Source organism: Paramormyrops kingsleyae, chromosome 25 (genome assembly GCF_048594095.1).
Source record: "Paramormyrops kingsleyae isolate MSU_618 chromosome 25, PKINGS_0.4, whole genome shotgun sequence".
Taxonomy (NCBI): domain Eukaryota; kingdom Metazoa; phylum Chordata; class Actinopteri; order Osteoglossiformes; family Mormyridae; genus Paramormyrops; species Paramormyrops kingsleyae.
Window position 1 is genome coordinate 5,219,209 of NC_132821.1, and position 15,288 is coordinate 5,234,496.

Sequence of the window (15,288 nt, forward strand, 5' to 3'; positions counted from 1 at the left end):
TAATTTTTGTTAACTAAATTAAATACACTGTTTTGTTTATTTGCAAATGATGAATGAAAAGCCTGCCCTACTGTCACGTCAATGGGGGCGGAGCCAGACAGGTGCAGCCAGTCAGGAGACAATTAACCTCCTTTTAAAAGGAGGACAAGCCCAAACTACCCTGCGAAGTATTGCACTGATGATTCCAAGCCTTATTGAGCAACTCTCCTGTCCTCCATCTTCCCGATTGCCCAAACCCTGCCTGTCAACCCCGTATTTGTTCCTTACCTCTTTACCTTCCTTCCCGTACCTGACCTGCCTGTCCGGCCGAGTCCGGCTTCTCCCGTCCGCCCTTACCCGTGTATTCCCGTCTTGTGTTTCATCGTCGGACTGTTCTTCCTGGTGACGACTTCTTCTTCTGGACAACGACTACGAGTATCGCACGCCGCTTCCCCACTTACCAGCAAGCTCCCTCGGTGCAGGGGCTTTGCCCCGTCCCTCGTTCGCTCTCGGAGCATCTGGGCTGAAGATCTTTGGTGTCCTGTCATCACCGCTTGCTGCTTTCCTTGTGTAACCTTCATTACCCGACCATTAAACTCCCGTTTCCCCTGCATTCCTGGATCCTTGTCTCTTTCCCTGATCTACCGTGACACCTACTCAGTCACATTTAAATTTAAGAGCTTTTCATTTATCTTGTAGTAGAGCAACATCTACCTGTTGCTGGTTAAGTTACTGTAAAATCTTTTCTCTTTTGTTTGATATTCCATGTAATAAATTTAACATACCTATGCATATTCAAGTAATAAATCAAATTACATGCATCGTGTAAAGCTGAATATGTTTATGTGACTGAAAATCCTTAGAAACATGCAGAATAAACCATGCAGTTACATGACTGTAACATATTAACAGTATGAAACAGTACTTTACTATTCTACTGATGATCCTCATCCACACAGACGTTCTTCTATTGTATATTGTTACTACATTTTATTACAAAAAAGCACTACAAAACCACAGTCCTACCTTCTGTACTCACAATGAAATGTAAGAGATTAAGCTAAAATTAAGACGTATGAGGGAATATAAAGGTTTTTGAGATTTAACTAAATAGAGATGTGTATTGTGAACATACTGTATATAATCAACTTTGTAATATGTCGACATCAATAAATATATAAGGGGAAGTTGCTTCTTGGTGATTTGGTGACAAGATAAGGCTCCTTCTTGGTGAATCATGATCTCTCTGTATTTTCCTCTTTTCAGTCATATCTGCTATGAACATATAGGGGGTTAAAGGTCACCTGAAGGACACGGATGAAGTAACACAAATGACAAATAAAGTAACACATTAACATTACTGTTAAAATCATGATGTCTCACCAAAATCAATTTCCCTCTTAAAACAGCTATTATTTTTATACATAAATGGAATACAGTACAGATTTTATTGAAATGTTGTTGTTTCAGACCTAAAACTGGCAGTATCATCAAATCAATCTCAGCATCAGCTTCAGAGACAAACTGCTTTACACTTACTGTTTTGTCAGTGTGATCATGAGTGCATGACACCTAGAGAACAGTGCAGGTCTAGTTATCTCACCTATTTGTGTTGGATCACTAAAGAGCTGTAGGTCACTTCATCTCCAGAGTCATTAAGCTGCCGTTCTTTTGACTGTAACGAGCAGAACAGAAGGACGCTGCTGTGATACATAATTTGCACAAATACTGTAAGTCATATGAAGGACAAATGAAATTATACTTACAGTGTTTGATTGGTGATTTGCCTTGATGACAACAGTGCTGTATGTAACTTCATTATCATGGTGTGTATCCATCTTGGCAAAAATATTCAGTCACAGTTCAGAAAACAATACTGTTACAGCCATTGTCATTGAGAACCTTCTTCAGTAATGCTAATGAGTAAAACTGAACAGCAAGCAAAAAGATGGTGAGTATAATATCAGATCAGAAGTGATGGCAGTAAAAATTAAATAAAATAAACTATTTTTGAAAAAATAGTTGATTATTTTATAAACTATATTATTGTATATTATTGTAATTAAAATTGATTTACTTTATTGTAATTACGTTATTGCAATTTATTGTAATAAAAATGGCTTTGTTGACATCCATGTATCACAGTGAGATGTTAACTTACTCTGTTGCTTTTTATTGTTCTTCTCTCTGTAATAAAGTTAATAGAATCATTCCACACAAATTCATACCAATTTCTGTGTCTATTGCGGCTGATATTTCTGGTGGATAATGGGTTGGATTAAAATCCATAATGTGGATCTGCATCATCTCTATCTGATTAATAAGATAAAGTAATGCCCAAGATATGGCTGATGTAAAATCAATGAATAGACTCTTGGGTGGAGATATTTTTATCACTGTAGCCTAAAAAACATAATCATATGTTGAAGAACTGATTTCCATTCCTGGCTGTTGTGTTAATGTGTGTGTGGAGTTTGCATAGTTTACTGCTCCAGGCTTTCAATGACACTGTACTGGGTAAGAAGTATAAAATATGGATGGAAATACTTACTCCGTATTTGCCACAGCTTCCAGGTTCCCATCACAACAAGCAGAAGAACCAGTAGAAATCCGCATGATGGTAGGAGTATTTTCGGCAGAAACACACTGTACAAAAGGTCAGTGGTGGGTTATTAGCTTCACAGGCTAACAGAGTCTTCTATAAATATGTCAATATTTGGAGAACATTTAAAATGAAATGTCTTTAAAATTACTGTTATTTATTTGGAGTTGCCCTGGGTGAGAGGTGTTGGGCTGGTGTGAGTCAGCTCATAAGCCACCAGTTCGGTGCCATTACATTGGAGTTTACCCCAGTGTTCAAGAGGGTCTCCTCCCTTCAACTCTGGGTCGGGGGACAGGCTCTGACTGTGGTCTGTGCCTATGCTTTGAACAATAGTTCAGAATGTCCGGCCATCTTGGAGACTTTGGATGGGGAGTTGGAAGGCGCCCCCCTGGGGACTCTACTGTTTGACTGGGGGGACTTTAGCACTGACATAGGTAATGACAGTGAAAGCTGGAAGGGTGTAACTGGGAAGAACAGCCTGCCTGATGTTCATCACAACGGTGCATTGTTATTCCAGCTTTGTGCCATAATTTATCCATAACAAATACCATGTTTGAGCATAAGGGTGTTTATAAATGCACCTGATACAATAATACTCTAGACAGCAGCTTGCCCTCCAATGGGCTCACCACCTGTAGGAGGGGCCATAGGGGTCGGGTGCAGTGTGAGTTGGGCGGTGGCCGAAGGCGGGGACCATGGCGGTCCGATCCTCGGCTGCAGAAGCTAGCTCTAGGGACATGGAATTTCACCTCTCTGGTGGGGAAGGAGCCTGAGCTGGTGCGCGAGGCTGTGAGGTTCCGACTAGATATAGTCGGGCTCGCCTCGACGCACGGCTTGGGCTCTGGAACCAGTCTCCTCGAAGGGGGTTGGACCCTCTTCCACTCTGGAGTTGCTCACGGGGAGAGGCGCCAAGATGGGGTGGGCATACTTTTTGCTCCCTGGCTGGGCGCCTGTACATTGGGGTTTACCGCAGTAGACGAGAGGGTAGCCTCCCTTCGCCTTCGAGTGGTGGGACGCGTCCTGACTGTTGTTTGTGCTTATGCGCCAAACGGCAGTTCAGAATACCCACCCTTTTTGGAGTCCTTGGAAGGGGTGTTGGAGAGCGCTCCCCCCGGGGACTCTCTTGTTCTGCTGGGGGACTTCAATGCCCACGTGGGCAATGACAGTGAGACCTGGAGTGGCGTGATTGGGAGGAACGGCCCCCCCGATCTGAACCCGAGTGGTGTTCTGTTGTTGGACTTCTGTGCTCGTCACGGATTGTCCATAATGAACACCATGTTCAGGCATAAGGGTGTTCATATGTGCACTTGGCACCAGGACACCCTAGGCCGCAGTTCGATGATCGACTTTGTAGTCGTGTCATCGGACTTGCGGCCGCATGTCTTGGACACTCGGGTGAAGAGAGGAGCAGAGCTGTCAATTGATCACTACCTGATGGTGGGTTGGCTCCGCTGGTGGGGGAGGAAGCCGGCCAGGCCTGGCAGGCCCAAGCGTATAGTGAGGGTCTGTTGGGAACGTCTGGTGGAATCTCCTGTCAGAGGGACTTTCAACTCCTACCTCCGGCAGAACTTCTCCCATGTTCCGGTGGAGGCGGGGGACATCGAGTCCGAATGGGCCATGTTCCGCGCCTCCATTGTGGAGGCGGCTGACCGGAGTTGTGGCCGTAAGGTGGTCGGTGCTTGTCACGGCGGCAATCCCTGAACCCGCTGGTGGACACCGGTGGTGAGGAAGCTGAAGAAGGAGTCCTATCGGGCCTTTTTGGCCTGTGGGACTCCGGAAGCAGCTGATGAGTACCGGCAGGCTAAGCGGAACGCGGCTTCGGCGGTCGCTGAGGCAAAAACTCGGGTATGGGAGGAGTTTGCCGAGGCCATGGAGAATGACTTCCGGATGGCTTCGAGAAGATTCTGGTCCACCATCCGGCGTCTCAGGGCGGGAAAGCGGTGCAGCATCAACACTGTTTATGGTGGGGATGGTGCGCTGCTGACCTCAGCTCGGGACGTTGTGGGTCGGTGGAAGGAATACTTCGAAGACCTCCTCAATCCCACCGACACGCCTTCCAATGAGGAAGCAGAGTCTGGGGACTTGGGGGTGGACTTACCTATCTCTGGGGCAGAGGTTGCTGAGGTGGTTAAAAAGCTCCTTGGTGGCCGGGCCCCGGGGGTGGATGAGATCCGCCCGGAGTTCCTCAAGGCTCTGGATGTTGCGGGGCTGTCTTGGTTGACACGCATCTACGGCATTGCGTGGACATCGGGGGCGGTGCCTCTGGATTGGCAGACCGGGGTGGTGGTCCCCATCTTTAAGAGGGGAGACCGGAGGGTGTGTTCCAACTATAGGGGGATCACACTCCTCAGCCTCCCTGGTAAGGTCTATTCGGGGGTGCTGGAGAGGAGGGTCCGTCGGATAGTTGAACCTCGGATTCAGGAGGAGCAGTGTGATTTTCGCCCTGGCCGTGGAACAGTGGACCAGCTCTATACTCTCGGCAGGGTCCTGGAGGGTGCGTGGGAGTTTGCCCAACCAGTCTACATGTGCTTTGTGGACTTAGAGAAGGCATTCGACCGCGTCCCTCGGGGAGTCCTGTGGGGAGTGCTCCGGGAGTACGGAGTGCCGGACTGCCTTATTAGGGCTGTTCGGTCCCTGTACGACCGGTGTCAGAGCTTGGTCCGCATTGCCGGCAGTAAGTCGGACTCATTCCCGGTGAGGATTGGACTCTGCCAGGGCTGCCCTTTATCACCGATTCTGTTCATAACCTTTATGGACAGAATTTCTAGGCGCAACCAGGGCATTGAGTGTGTCCGGTTTGGTGACCTCAGGATTAGGTCTCTGCTTTTCGCAGATGATGTGGTTCTGTTGGCCTCATCAGACCGTGACCTTTGGCTCTCACTGGAACAGTTCGCAGCCGAGTATGAAGTGGCTGAAATGAAAATCAGCACCTCCAAATCTGAGACCATGGTCCTCAGCCGGAAAAGGGTGGAGTGCTCTCTCCAGGTCGGGGAGGAGGTCCTTCCCCAAGTGGAGGAGTTTAAGTATCTCGGGGTCTTGTTCACAAGTGAGGGAAGGATGGAGCGGGAGATCAACAGGCGGATCGGTGCAGCATCAGCAGTGATGCGGGCGCTGCATCAGTCTGTCGTGGTGAAGAAGGAGCTGAGCCAAAAGGCAAAGCTCTCGATTTACCAGTCGATCTACGTTCCTACCCTCACCTATGGTCACGAGCTGTGGGTAGTGACCGAAAGAACGAGATCGCGAGTGCAAGCAGCCGAAATGAGTTTTCTCCGCAGGGTGGCTGGGCTCTCCCTTAGAGATAGGGTGAGGAGCTTGGTCATTCGGGAGAGACTCAGAGTAGAGCCGCTGCTCCTCCGCATTGAGAGGAGCCAGATGAGGTGGCTCGGGCATCTGCTTAGGATGCCTCCTGGACGCCTCCCTGGTGAGGTGTTCCGGGCATGTCCCACTGGGAGGAGGCCACGGGGAAGACCCAGCACACGCTGGAGGGACTATGTCTCTCGGCTGGCCCGGGAACGCCTCGGGATCCCCCCAGAGGAGCTGGAGGAAGTGGCCGTGCAGAGGGAAGTCTGGGTTTCCCTGCTGAGACTGCTGCCCCCGCGACCCGACCTCGGATAAGTGGAAGTAAATGGATGGATGGTTGGACAGCAGCTTGATGATTGATTTTGGAATCATCTCTGGCTCTGGCTGTATGTCTTTGACACTTGGCAGAAGAGAGGAGCTAAGCTGTCAACTGATCACCATCTGGTGATGATTCGGATCAGATGGTGAGGGAAAATGCCAGACAGACCTGGTAGACCAAAATGCATAGTGAGGGTGTGCTGGGAGTCTCTGTCAGCAGCCCCATGTATGGGAGATTTTCAACCTTCACCACCGGAATAACTTCACTTATGTTCTGAGCGAGGCTGGAGATATTGAGTCCATGTAAACCATGTTCTGTTCCTCCACTGTTGAGGCGGTTGTGCAGAGCTGTGGCCATAAGGTTGAATGTCATTGTGGCAACTCCTGAACCTGGTGGTGGACACCAGTGGTGAAGGGAGGCATCAGATTGAAGACCTTCTGAGGTACTGGCAGTCTAAGTGGGGTGCAGCATTGGCAGTTACGGAAGCAAAAATTAGAGTCTGGGAGGAGTTCGGTGAGGCCATGGAAAATGATTTTTGGTTGGCCTCGAAGAGACTTTAGCAAAGTGTAAGGTGATGTAGAAGGGGGAAGCAGGGCTTTGACGATGCTGATTACAGCAGGGAGAGAGTTCTGTTGACCTCAACTGGGGAAACAGTCAGGTGATGGAAGGAATGTTTTGAGGACCTTATGAACCCCATGACATGCCTTCTTTGGAAGAAGTAAAGTTGGAGGATTCACCCATCAATAGGGCTGAGGTCACCGAGGTAGTCAAAAAAGTCTTCAGTGGCAAGGCTCTGCGGTGGGTGAAATTTGCCCTGAGTTCCTGAAGGCTCTGGATGCTTTTGTGCTGTCTTGACTGACATGTCTTTTCAACATTGTGTGGAGGTTGGGAACAGTGCCTCTGGATTGGCAAGCTGGTCCCAATCTTTAAGAAGGGGGACTTAGCTGTATGTTCCAATTTCCACACTCCTCAGTCTCCCTGGGAAGGATTATGCTTGGGTACTAGAAGGAAATATCCAACCATTGGTTGAACCTCAGATCCAGGAGGAACAATGCATCTTTCTAGGTCGGGGTCTCAAACTCCAATCCTGGGGGGCCGGAGCCCTACACAGTTTTTGGTTCACCCTCATTTAACACACCTGATTCAACTCCTATGCTAATTACCACACAGCTCTCGAGCTGAATCGTACGTGGTGGAAGGAGGAAAGACCTACGCTACACAGGGCTCCGGCCCTCCAGGACTGGAGTTTGAGACCCCTGTTCTAGGTGAAATCAAGGGGTAGAGGATGTCTAATTCTGTGACCCCAGGATTTGATCTTTGTGTTTTGCAATGATAAGGTCCTCTTGGCTTCATTGAGCTGTGACCTCCAGCGTGCACTAGGGCAGTTAACAGCCAAATGTGAAGCAGCTGGGAAGGGGATCGGATCGCGGTTCTCATCCTGGTGGATTTCCTCCTTCCAGGTTGGGGATGAGTTACTGCCTGAAGTGGAGGAGTTTACGGGTCAATCTGTGTTTCTACCCTCAGCTATGGTCACATGCTCTGGGTAGTGACTAAAAGAATGAAATCGTGAAAAGAAATGGTAGAAATGAGATTCCTTCACAGGGTGTCTGGGCACAGCCTTACAGACGGGGTGAGTAGCTCTGACATTCAGGAGGGGATCAAAGTAGAGCCACTGCTCCTCCATATCAAAAGGAACCAGCTGAGGTGGGTCAGGCGTCCAGCTAGGATGCCCAGATGCCTTCCTGGGGAGGTGTCCAACTGTGAGGACTCCCCAGGGCAGACGTAGGACACACTGGAGAAATTACATCTCTCAGCTGGCTTGTAAGCGCCTTGGTATCAATGGAGAAGGTGGAGGAGGTTACTGGGGAGCATGTGATCCAGGCATCCACCATTACCCAGACCCGGATAAGCGGAGCAAGATGCATGGATGGATCAATGAATGGATCAATGGATGGATAGATATATAACTTTATATGGACATAGTCTTGTTACTCGGATTACATTATTTATTTCATACATATCTTCCTTAAATACTGGCACAAGATTTGATTAGTTTTTCATTAATTTGATTACATGTTAATTACTGACATAAAATTTGATTAAGTATTTATCACTGCACCTGGTGAAATCTTCAGAGTTTGTCCCATTTCTGGTTCCAGTAGGTATCAAGTCAGTTGAAGATGGAACTGCTGAAGATTCTGTTGGTGATGTTGTTGGCATGTTTGTAGTCAAGGTCATCAGAGCTGTTGGACCTCTAGTAGCTGTAACACAGTTCAGTTTATTCAATATGACATGATTACACAGTATCAGTGAAACAGCCCAGCTTTGTGCCCTATATGTGCACTGTCTGGCAAAGGCTTCAGGCTCCCTCACAACCCTGATCAGTATAAGCAGTGGGAAGATGGATGCTCAATGTGTCAGTGCGCTGCAAATATAAGAACATTACCCTGCCATTCCCAAAGCAAGTCAATGTTGAGATAAATGCAGAAAATGCCCTATAAAGGAGTAGCTTTCTGGTGATATACAGTAGTGTGGAATTTCTATTCATCCATTTTTCCATACACATTTTGCTATGCAGGGTTGCAGGGCCTGGAGCACAAGTCGGAGAATAACCCAGGAATAACACAGGTTCACACCAACAATATGGTAACTCCAATTCACCGTAACAAGTTTCTGGACGGTGGGGGGTAACCGGACAACCCAAAGGAACCCTAGCATAGATTTAATATATGAATATAATTTACAAGTATTAAATTGATAATCAATCAGTATAACATTGTTATCATTTGTATTTGAGAGTTATGTTTTGTTCAGTGTTTAGCTTACTCTGTGTTTGATGAGAAACAGCAATATGAACGGGGAAGTTTAAGTCTCCCACACTGCACCAGTACCAGTCTGTGTCCTCCTTCTCCAGTCTGGTCAATGTCACAGTCATGATTCTTTCTACATTATTGACATGCAGTTTAGTTCTGTTTCTGTCGAAAGTCTCTGTTCTGCTCCATGTTTGTAAACAGGACTTCTCCATGTTTCTCCTGCACCATGTCTTCTTGGTGTACTTGTTTTTGTCACTGTAGAGACACTGGACAGTGACAGTACCGCCCTCCTCACCATTCACCATGATGTCCCTCACTGACAGGTCTGGAGGACCTTAACAGGGACAGAATGGATACATGTCATCTGCAGTGGTTAAAGTGTGTCTGTATGTCTTTGTTTGTATCTCCATATGGATTTATGAATACTTTTGGTAATTCAGGACTGTTTAACATGGAGAAATTATTTATATTGGGGTCGATTCTCCCATGCACTTAAGTCAAAAAAACGCAAAGCGTATTCTCCCATCTACTTAAGAGCACTTAGGCGATTTACACTCTTTGGGCGGATAAACACAAAAATATGGGCATATTAAGAAAAGTCCATGGTTCAAGAAAAAGGTTCTGGTTCCAGCAAGAAGTTCCAGAGGTGTGAAAGCACCTATTAATTCATCACGGAAGAAAATGGGGTTATGCCCTTGGTGATTTTGGCAACGAGCAAAACGTGGATCATGGATTATTTCATTTACATTTTAAACCTAACTGAAATCCGTAGAAACTATTTTATTTTAAAAATGAAAGCATGTTGTCATGGCACGAGAAACGAAGGACTTGAGAGCAGGCATCAGCAGAACAAAAAGGGGCTTTATTACACCGAAACAGGAGCAAGGGAACAAACAGGACCACAAGGGGTCAAAACAGGAAGAGTAACTCTGGGTAGGACAGAGGCAACAGGAGGACTGACCGGACTGGAGATGACAAGACAAACAGGTACTTAAGTACGAAAATTAACTAAAGGCTAAAAAGAGGCAGCTGAAAAAATTTTTTTATAGTGAAATACAGTCCCTGAATTTTGTGCAGAGCAACTGACAATGCCTGAACTTATTAGGCATATTAAAATTTAACGATCAACCATTTTCCCGAAATAGGCACTACTGCTGCAGTTTTAAGATCAAATAACACAAACATAGACAAAATACTTTTTAAATCATTCAATTTTGACCCATCCATCACTGTAACCATTTAATCCCAACAGGGGTCATGGGGGGGACCAGAGCCTATCCTGGGAACAAACAACCCAGGCAGAAACTAACCCAGCACAGCCAGCAACACACCACAGGGTGCAGACACACACACACAAGGCCATTTTAGACTTACCAATCAACCCACCCTGCACACTATTGAATTGTGGGTGGAAACCCACACAAACATGGGAAGAGCATGTGAACTCCACACAGAAAGGACCTATGCCCACTTCTGAGATCAAACCCAGGACCTTCTTGCTGTGAGGTAGCAGTGCTAACTACTGCACCACCATGCCACCCTCAAGTTTGAGCATTCAATCAAAATCAACGTTAGACAAATATCTGTGTTTGACATCAAACTAATTTTAAAAATTAGAGAAAATTACGGTAATGAGATTGTGAGAATGACTCATTGTAAAAATGAATGCATATATTTAATCTTTTTCTCCTCTTAATTCAGAACAATTCTGTAATAAACAAGCAAATATGCCTAAACATGCTATTATTAGTAACATGGACTGAAAGTTTAGAATGCATTGCTGATAAAAACAATAATGCAATGAACTGCATAGTTAAAACAAGCTTAAACTTAAGTTTATATGCTTAATCTGTGATGTATTATACTAAACAAATTCCTAGTCACTGTCACTTAAATCCCACCCCTCTACCCCATTAAGCATAGATTCATGCTTCTTGCCCTGCCGCGCCTTCTCTTTCAGGTTAAGTGCGGTGGGCATGTCCGTGCTGAGGAGGGGAGAATACGCTTAACTCGAAAGTGCGTAACTTTTTAGGTGCTTTTTTGACTTAAGTGCTTGATGGCAGAATCAACCCCCTTATGCAAATTCCACTTCTAAAACAATTTAAATGTCATATTAAGATCATGTTACCATTGATGACTGTTATCATAAATGATTCGCCAACTGGTCTGAATCCCCTAGCAGATTGTGCATCACACCAGTATATGCCAGAATCACGTCTCTGCAGGCTCCTCATGGTCACTGTGAAGACATCCTGATCAGGGTAATCAGTGACTGACGTACGGCCTCTTTGAGAAGAACAATATGCCATTGATTCGCTGCACCATAGTTTCTGATGATCAGCATACTTGTTATCATAGAAACATGGAATGGTCACATTCTCTTCTTCCTGAACTGTTATCTTTATACGTCTCTTCTCACTATTAGTGCCTGCAAAAACAAAAGAGAAATGATTAGATGTTTTTTAAAAGAGAAAAAATAACAGAGAGATCTCCTGCAGTTATTTTGAGTCTCTGAGAATGTGTGGTTTTCACACTATATATTCATTAAAAAAAAAAACTTTCCGTTACCTTATGGTGAAGATGCATATAAATATTTTGTTATAAAGGTATAAACCCTTTGTACTTTAATTATACTGAATAAAACAGTGGACCTCTGACAAACAGAATTTTTTTTGTTATCCAGTGAAAGTGTTGATTTGAAAATCCGAATTTAGCTAAAATCTTGGCTGCATACTGCCTTCATTCAAGAGAGCTTGTTTTAATAATTCAACATCTATTTGTTTGTTCATTATATTTATAACAAAATACAATTTTAAACTAAATATAAATACAATTTAGATTAAGTTTACCACAAGCAATACATAAAGACAACATTAAGTATATATAAGCATATAATACAATATACAGTACTGTGCAAAAGTCTTAGGCAGTCCAAAGAAATGTTTAAAGCTGTATATCTGGGTAGCAAGTGTACTTTGGCTTAAAACAAAAAACACATTTAACATTAGAACATATGCAAATTAAGAGTAACACAATAAAAACTAGTAATAATTTCTTCTGTTTTCTAAAAAGTTACTGATATCTAGTTGGATGGCTAGATGAACACCGCTTCAGTTCCCAAACTTCTCCTCAGGGGCACCTCAGCCGTTCCATGATTTTGTTAAATTTACCAACAGCTCAATTAAATAAATAAATAAATTGGTTTAAAATGTCAGTGACAGATTGACTAGCTGTATGAGGTGTGTTAGTGGCCAAGTCAAAGAATACATGGCTGCACTGGATGGTCGCTGCAAATACTGGGGTGATTTTAGCAGAGGTTCTGAAATGGCTACGCTGACACACTTTGACAGGCATAATATCATAGTTTTACACCAACACAAGGATAATTTAAACATCATTGTCTTTGCCTGCTTTTGCACAGTATTGTATATAATAATAGCATTTTGTAATTCATTTGACAGTAATGCCATGTTTTTAAAAAAACAAATTTAACTTTTTGAAAATTTACCCATTTAAATGTAACAATAAATTTAGGAGGCCAAGTGGTTTGAACCTAGTATATGTAGATTATCACTAGTAGAAGAATTTTTCCATTGCTGCATCCTGTGCATTTCTATAAACATAAATGAAACAAATGACTGCATGACACTAAAACAAAGACAAAGGGATTGTTCCCTGGGTCAGAAAAATACTACCAATCCTTATAAGGATGCAGGCGCTCAGCAGGTTGGGGCTGTGAATATCATCTGAAAAACACAAAAGAAGTGGAGCCGCTCCTGCTGTAAGCTGTAGCACCAGCCGAAAGGGCTACTTGGTTGTAGCTCTACTGGAAAAGTGTCGGCAGGTAGCAAGTGTTAAAAAACAAAGGCTTTTTAAACTTACAGTAGGAGGACCTCAGCTTCTTGTTCTTTTTCCAAATGCTTATATAAATTGTGTGTGTGTGTCAGTGTGTGTGTGTGTGTGTGTGTATATAGCTCTGGGAAAATTAGAGACCTCAGCAATTTTTTGTTTTACTAATTTATGAGTGTGAATCAGTGAATAACATTTTTTTCCAAACTGCAGCCTGGTTCGTTGTTTCTCATTAATGAAGGGCTTCTTCCTTTCTTTATGGGACTACAGTCCTGCTTCCAGGAGCCTGATATGAATTGTCCTAGCAGTGCACTTCACACCTGCACTTAATGTTTTCCATTCCTTTTGAAGGTCACTTGATGTCATCCTCTGATTCATGAGAAACTGTCAGATAATTTCCTGCCATCTCTGCCATCAGAAAGTCGCTCCACCCTGTACCTGGCTGGTTTCTGCTCATTTCCAATCTCTTCACCTTATTCTTGTGCCGCTGTTTTAGACATTTTGAATCTGGAATCAACCAGCTGCTCAGTGTAGCCTTCAGCTAGCAGAACCAGGGTTGAACCAGGATTTAAAAATGCAGAATTGTTTAAAAATACATGTTTGTTGGTTTTCTGAAGGCAGTGGCGTTTTTTGTGATATTTAGGGATTTAGGGTTCAGTTACTTGTACATTTAAATACCATCACACAGACATACAGTATTTCCAATTAAATCAAGCACTGAAATTCAACAGATTTGACAAAAATTGTATTAGTGTATTTATACATATAAATATATATACAGAGATATTGACACACAATATTTAGAATGGAAATAGTATTTAACACAGTTATTTTTTAAAAAGCCACTAAAACATTTATCACACATAAAACTGGAAAATTATAAAAATGCAAAAATTAAAGTCCTATAAATTGCAATGTATATCTTTGCATGTATTCCATTGTGCTATATACAGTAGCTTTACTCTGTATTAAAATACTAAATATGCAAATATGAATAAATGCCTACATTAATACCTTTCTTAATGAAAATCATGTAAAATAATCCATTTGAAACTGTAGGAATTGTGCAATAGATAAATGCATAAATAGCAAGCAGCAAGATAAATCATTAAAATTTATTTTATTTAAACATTTTAACTGTTATTGGATTTGTCTGTATTACATATTATTGTTACTGAAGGATAAAAGTTATTCTGGTATCAAGGCAGAATACTTAGTGACTGAATCTTACCTGATAAAACAGCAATGACAAAAATGAAGAAGAATCCTAGAATCATCTTTGCACCACACACTGTTTCTTATCTGAAACAGGTCATAGCTTGTGACCTGATAGCTCAATAGCATGTGCTTTCTGGAGAATAACTCTTACTTCCTGTTGCACGACCACATCTCACACATACCCTACATACTCATACTGACAGTATTTACTGTCTTTAGAATGACAGTGGATGCTGTTATGCATTAATTTCAAACTATGAATTCCTGAGAGTGATTATATGCATACATGCAAAATATTTTAGCTAAGATACTGTAAAACTTTGACACGTATGCTCTGGTTTTTCTCTATACTTCTGTTCTCTTTCTCACAAGATTAGTAAAAAATAAAATAAAACTAATAATCAAAACAAAACCTACCACATGTCTGTTAGATTCAGTCCCCACTCAACTTCTTAAAGATTCCCCGGCAGTTCTGACAGAGCATATAACTAGTACAAAGAGCACATCCTACGGTTCTCGTACAAGATCATTTTACATTTGTGATGCCTGTGTGCTCAGGGGCTGCAACAGCACTACAATAATAAAATGCTTGTTCCTCATTGAGCTGAGCCAGGTTAAAGCTCGGTGATACAATTCCAGGAAATACTCTAAGTACTACATTCTTGGATGTAGTACTTAGAGTATTTCCTTTACAGTACTACATCAAAGAATGTAGTACTGTAAGCTGTCTAGAGCCATGTCATTGCCAGGCATTTCTTCACTATGGTGGAATATCTGGTCTCTCTCAGTAGGAGCTTGTGGCTGAGATATAGCACAGGTCTCTCCTCCCCTCTTTCACCTTATGCTAACACAGCTCCAATCCCAACACTGGATGCATCTACTTGGACCAGGGATGTTTTCTCATAATCTGGACTGATCGGGACTGAGTGTGTGCACAGGCTGATGAGGAAGATCTAGAACTAATTGCAAAAAAGGTTCTACTTTGATGGTGTGGAAATGCTTTGTATCTACTGGTTTGTATCAAATTCATTTGAAATCATAACTATAGTTCTCTAAAGCACTTCCTAAATAATTTGGTTTAATATGATATTTAATTATTTTTTAAAAACACAAGGAAAGACACATACAGTTCCTAACTGGATTTAATCTTTGACCAGTGTGTGGTTCCTTACACTGAAAATGCCTGAATAATCAATAGCATCCTGATA